Below are 7,379 nucleotides of genomic sequence, written 5' to 3'. Positions count from 1 at the left end.
TGAAAACGTCAACATATATAATGTTGGTGAGTTCATAAGCATGTTTGATATAAAACTTGTTTGTATCGTTGTAAAACCCAGAAAATCCGATATTTTCTGTACAAAAACTGTTGCGAAAAGATGCGATGATCCCATAAGTGCATGTGTATGTGATTTCAAAAACAAGTGAAAGTGATTGTTATTCAAAATTGATTATCGTATTATAGTTGTTGTGTATAGGAGTGAATAATGTTGTTCCCCCGGAAAACCCGATGTTTTCCTATATAAATAGTATGATAGTTTTATGTTATTATATCGTCACAACAAATGAATATGTTTTTCCTTGATTACTTAGATGGTGTTGGATCTCGATGTGAGTCGTTATAACCATGCATAATAATGAATAGTTCATCTGTCTTGGCATTCTAGCGAATGCCGGAATTGATTTTAAGATTTTGTCACCCTAGACTGGCCTAGTCTAACTGTAGCGAACAACTTAGGTGTGGGGGAGTCACCCCCGTATAGATCTATACACAAACTCTCGCTCTCCCTCCAGGAGACTCTGGTTATAACTACAGACTACGACCGACACTTAATAGTGTCACCCATTATTTCCGACTAAATCCAACTGAATTTGAATAACCTTGTTTATCAACCAAAATTTATGTTTACTTGAATAACAGAGATAAGCCTAACGGACGAAGAGAAGAGGAGAGCAGAGGCCCACTAATCATGTATGATATTATAGGTTGTCGAGTATGAGACGGGCACGTTAGCCCATCATGCATATGTTTGATTTAGACATTACTAGCAATGCCAATGGGCCACTGAGGCCCAATAACATGTAAAAGCCATTGAGGATCCCTTAGGCATGTACTTGGGTCACAGGAGGCCCAATAAACACGTGTGAATATATAGGGCCCAATTAAACATGATATTGGGCCACAAAGGCCCAATAGCACATATAGAAGGTATTTGAGCCCAACTTTTGAATCGTTTATGTTTTATCGAGTTTGAGTTCGTATTGTTGGTATTAGTGGTATGTTAAATGTTTATTCGCAATAACGAAACATTTTAACGTTTGATTTATATAGCTTTTATTATGTGTGTGTGTGTTTGTGTCTGTGTGTGTGTATATATATATATATATATATATATATATATATATATATATATATATATATATTTAAAACTATGCGTTATAAACTTGATATTTTTAACAATTATAGCACCTTTTTCTATAAAAATGACAGTTTTAGTCCCTTTTTACGAAAATTTACATTTTCTATCCTTAAACCATTTTTATTGACATTTTCCACCCAAACTTTATTTGAATAGTAATTTCAGTCCAAAACTATTGCATTTGTCATTTCTAGCCTTCATTTGCAAAAAGTTACATTTTTTGCCCAATTTCCGTAAGTTTTACAATTTTGACCCCAAAATCAAAAACTTTGCATTTTTAGTCCAAATTTGGTAATAAACTCATTTTTAACCCTTAAACAAGTTTATTTACATTTTAGACCCATCGTTTGTTAAGTTTTCCAATTCAGCCCCTCTAATTCTCATTTTTTCGCAACTTTGGGCCCAAAACCCATTAGGCCCTCTTTTAAGCCCATTAAGCTAAAATTTATGTTTTTGATCCTTTGAAAAGTGTTCTTTTCATAAAAATAAGCTTTTATACAAATAAACAACTTATAACCCTCATAAAACTGACAAATTACAATTTATACACAATCTTTGTTATTTTTGCAAAAAGGATACTTGTAAGGTTCACTTTCTAAACTTAAAGACCCTTAGATCCATGATGTATGTTGTTCATTGTGTTCTTGTTCATGATTATTTCACCCTTTTATTATAGATCTCGAAATATAATACATATTTCATATTTTTACAACCAAAAACTAATGAATTCACATATTGCATGCAAACACACATAGATCATCACATAATACTTGTATTCTCCCCTAAAAAACAAGTAAAAATCAAAAAAAAGGGGGTATGAACTCACATTGCTTTGTTTCTCACGGTTTTGAAGAAAGAAATGAAGAAGATTTTGATCCTAATAGGCCTTCTTGGGTGGATCTTGAACTTAGAGTTTTCTAGGAGTATGATCATGAGTTTGTGTGAGTTTAGAAGAGATTATTGATGAAATAAAGAGACTAGATTATGGATTCAAGCATCAACTTACCTAGGATGATGATTCTTGTGGAAGAACCTCCTTGAAATGCCCTAAATCTTGAAGATTTTGAAGGAGGAATGAAGGTGTTCTTGAGAGGATTTGGAAGTGAATTAAGTGTGTCTGTGTGTATGTGTGAGTGTGTGTTGATGCCCTTGGCCGAGAGTAGAAGAAGGAGAAGAGAAAGAGAGGTGACGGGATGGATGCATGGAGATATGTGAAATTTAATGGAAGTCCAATATGTAATAAGGAGGTGGCTAACCCTCCTTAATTCCCTTAATTTCCCTTTTTTTTTCTTTTTTTTTGTTTTCTACTTAGGCCGAGAGAAGGAAAGGAATGGTTTGGGCCTTTTGTGCTTGAGTCCATAATATGGGCCCAATTTGATGGTTTTCGGCCCATTGGGCCTTTAGAGTAGTTCATGGCCCAAATCTTGCACAAAAGAATGGATTTAAGTCCATTAAGGCTAATTGGATTTGTCATGGCCCAACAAGGCCTATTAAAGGTAGACTAGTCCATTTTAGACTTATAAGGCCCAAAAAGGTTAAGTCTCATGAGAGTGGGTCCAATGAGAGCCCATTTAAGAGTTCTAAGCCCAAAATAGTCAAATTGGAAGCTTATTCTTCGATTAGGCCCAATAAGGAAATCCTACTCCATATTGGACTTAAACTGGGATTTCTAGGGTTTTCAACCTTTTGTTGACTATTTGAGTGTTTGTATAGAGTGTTTGATGGAATTTTGTTGTCATTAAATAAGCATCATACAAGCTTTCAAGTTTTAGTTACAATGTTATCCTTGTTTAATGTTTACAAAGCATTAAAATTCCTAGTTGTGACAAACTTGCTTTCACTGTGGAACACCTGGACACATTACCCAAAACTGTCCAAATTGCGTATACATTCCCTACTATTCACAAGGATGGCAGTACGCGCCAAGAGGTAGATACTCCAAAAGAAACCCCTCGAGGCCACGTTCAAGCAATGGCGACTGGAATGTCATGAAGGGCAAGAATTCAAATCCCAAGGCCAAGAATCCATCTCCCACGGTCAAGAAAGGAACGTCGGTCAAGAAAAAAAATCAAAGTCATCTCAACGATCAGCTTCCAACTCAAAAGCAAGTACCGAGGCATTCATCGGATCAAAAACGAAATGGGTTAAACCCGAATATAGATGGGTACCACAGGTGAAAAATCCCAAATCTTTTAATGACTCTAATATTCCATCATCTTTTGTTTGTGATAAACAGAATATGTCATGGGAGAGAGTACCGTGCAAGGATGACAAAGGTCAACCCAGTTTCAAAATGGACTGGGTTCCATAAACCAAATGATCCCGCTCTATGTCGGAGCAGCTATGGAGGCATATCATCAGACTTCGGTTTGTTAGTAGTGGCTATTCCAGGGACATGATAAGAGGCATCTCTCAACTATGCAACACTCAAAACTTTGTTTGAGAGTATGTGTCCTTTGCGGGAAAGGAAGAAAGGAAGGGATCACACATGGGGTTAGTGCTTAATGACATGAAGAATTTTCGGATATGTTCTGAGATTATGCGTGTTGTTCCCAGACCTTCTGGATTCAAATTCAATCGGTGAATTACGGTTTGAGTTCTCTTCTTGATACTCCTGAGTTTCTCTTTCATTGATTCATTTTAAAGACAATATTCTTTATTTTCTTATAGTTTTTCGTTCGTTTTGTTAATCGGGAAGTGATGTCAAGAAAGTGATAACGGGCAGTCTAAAATATGTGTAAAGGACTGAATATCAATTGTCTAGACTCTGTGTTCAATGTGCTGGTAGGCACCAAGGATTTGACAATGTGGATTTAGATAGGATTGTTTGGACTGACCATACGACGCTCGGGTAGATTGAGCAGTGAGATAAACATAGGAACCCATGGGATACACTAAATTAAGACACATCTAGAACTGTGGCTTAACTTTTCCTTGATGTATGGACTTATGTCCTTAATTCTGGTTTTGATAGGGCGACTGGGGGATTCTGATAAGGTAGGGCTTTAGGAAATTATTTTTTTGTTTTCTATCTTTTAGTCATATGTTGCTTCCTCTGCGTGATTGGAAGAGATCCGACCTGGAATGCAACATATTCAACTCTATTTCTACGCATCTCCTAATCTAATAAATTCTTCCTATCTGTGAGCCATATGTTGTCTCTTCTGCGTGATTGAAATGATCCGACCTAGAACACAGCATATGCAACATTCTACCTCTCAATCCCTCTATACTCGTTAGTCATATGTTGTCCCCTCTGCATGATTGAAAGAGATCCGACCTGGGACACAACATATGCACCTATTTCTAAATCTAAATTCCTCCTTAATAATTTTCTATTCACCAAAAGTAAGGTTCTTTGGAAGTTCTTGATAACCAGGGTATATCAGGAAGTGGGGAACACGTTCTAGTGCAACTAAAATTAAACTATTTAGAGGTTGTATGTAGATCTCACTGCTTAATTTACGTGGACAACAATACCCGTGGTCGTCGTCATCTAAATCGTTTACTTAGAAAAGTTTGTCAATATTCTTCGTGTTTAAGTGGACCACAATACCGGCAATTGACCAGATCTATTCATGAAGGTGAAGGTACTGATAAACAAAGTTAAGACTGTCTCACAACTTTGATCCCAAATATTTTTGTTTTTGTTAAATTTGTTCATAGTTTTCCTCTATGCACAAATTTTAGGGGGAGAATTAAAATTTTTAAAAATCAAACAAAAATCAGAAAAATTAAAAATCAAAAAATAGTGTTATTTCTGTTTTATTTCTTGTTCAGAAAAATCTAAAATCCAAAAATATTTTTGTTTCTATTTATTTTTATTTCAGAAAATATGAAAAATCCAAAAATATTGTGTGCTAACTTTGTTTTTAGTTTTGTCTTTATATCAAATTTTGTTTTGTCTTAAAAAGTGAATTCAGAGATGAGACTCATGCAGATTGTATCGAGATTTCTGAGCCAAGGCTTCATCCATGATCATCGAACAATTTGCATTCGAAGGAGCAAGAAATGAAGATTATTCTTTCAACATTCAATCTTTCAACCCTATAAGCTAGGTGAATCTGCAATTGAAGATTATGTGACAGATTACATTGAAGCCTCCTTAATCAGTATGTTGCTATCTATGAACCTGTTGATTCTCTATTGTTCTCTCTGATAAGTCTCATTCTGAAAGCGCCATTTTCAAGAATTTTTTGGTATGTACTTGACCCGATGGTGCATGATCCTTTTAGGTTGCCTTAACCAAAGCAACTTGATAGGATGAATTATGGAGAGAAAGGATTAAATATGATTTATTAATATATTATGAGAATAATATATTAAAGGATAAATCATATTGTTTAATTAATATTAGTCAAGAATTAATAAGAATTAAGTTTGTGACTAAAAGAGATTAATTAAACTTAAGGGACTAGAATTGTAATTATAAGATAATTGCAATTGGGCTATGGATTGCCTTATATTATAAGGTTGGACGAATTCTATGGGGAAACCCATTAGAAATCGTCCAAGGCCTTTAAGGAAAGGAGTCAATGGGTTGCTTAGGGCTTAAGCATCCAAATTAGGGTTTCCTTGTTAGATAACCCTAATAGCCTCACTATATATAGAACCCTTATGCTCCAAAAACGTGGTGAACTTGTTCTCTAGGGTTTCTACATGTTTTTGAGAGCCTCCTTCTCTTCTCTTCTTCATCCTCTTGCTCTTGGTGTTTGTAAACCATTAGAGGAGTGACATTTGTGACTCTAAGCTTTCTAAAATCATTACAAGAAGGATTTGAGATTGTTATTGCTACATAACAATCAAGGTATGATCTAAACCCTAATTCATATGTTATATTGATTATCATATACTAGATCTAGGGTTTATAGTCTTGGATAACTTGCATGTACAATAGAGAAACCTAGATCCAAGCATTAGGGTTTGTATGAGCACATAGGATGTTCTTATATCCAAAACCCATCAGTGGTATCAGAGCCTTGATTGGTTTCTATTTTATTGATGCCTTGTATGTTTGTTCAAGTTAAAAAAATTCGATTTTTGTGAAACTGCCTGATGAACTCGGCGAGTCCCATTGTGGACTCGGCGAGTAGGCCCCTACTCGGCGGGTCCATATGGGTACTTGGCGAGTTCGAGCGTCAGAAAGAGGGGATTTCGGGATTTCTTGCTGTTTTTCTCATGGATACTAGCCTTATCTGTTTTAGATCATTAAAATCCGATTTTATTCATATTTTTTAGTATATCCTTGATTAAACAAAAGATAATTACCAATTGATTAGATAATAACTTCCTTATATGATTAAAGTTGATTATTTGTATTAATTGGGTAACTTATTTTGCAAGAAATTGAAATTAGGTCAAATATAGATAATGACAAAATTAATTGTTTAATTTATATATTATTTGTTATTTGATCCTTGTGTTATGAAAAGTTTCAATTTTTCCCCTTTAGGTTTTATAGTTTAAATTTAAACTCAAAAGTTTAGTTTTGAAATTTAAATATTTGAAACCCTAATGTTTTGAAAAAGGTTTCAAAACTTGTCCTCAAGTTTTGGAATTTAAAAGTTGATTAAAGGTTTGATTTAGGAATGTTAAATTCTAAAACCCTAGTATTGTTTTGAAAAGTTCAAATCACACCCTTATGGTTTTATTAATTAATTAAGGTGTATAATTAAAAGAGGTTTAATAAATCCATAAAGTTTTGGTTTACAATTTAATTGAATTAAAAGTATAATTGTTAAATTTGACCTCCTAGTATTTTAAAAGTGTAAAATACACCCTATACTATATATAACATTAAAAGCCTAACATTATATATATATATATATATATATATATATATATATATATATATATATATATATATATATATGTATGAGTAAAAGTCAGTCTTACCGTTAATAGGCCTCATTCACGAAGCCAGTCTATAAGGGGTGTTTAAGGAAATTGCCTATAAAATGGCGATTGAATGGGTATCCACTCTTACCCACCGCACTCTTGACTAGTGGAGGGTCGTTAGCCGAATGGGTAGGATAGGACACAAACCTTCCATTATAAGTATAATGAAGTACAAAAGTAACTAAATGTTTTACAAATTCCCAATCTTAGTTACTTAGGCAAAAGTGAATTGATGCAATTCCATGAAATTACACTTTGTGCCCTTGCGAAGACATTAGTGGAGCGTGTGTGGTTTACCGGCACACTAAATGGTTCTAAGC

Source organism: Lactuca serriola, chromosome 4, assembly GCF_051521515.1.
Source record: "Lactuca serriola cultivar US96UC23 chromosome 4, Lser_US96UC23_V15, whole genome shotgun sequence".
NCBI lineage: Eukaryota > Viridiplantae > Streptophyta > Magnoliopsida > Asterales > Asteraceae > Lactuca > Lactuca serriola.
Note: the sequence above shows the minus strand (reverse complement) of the source record.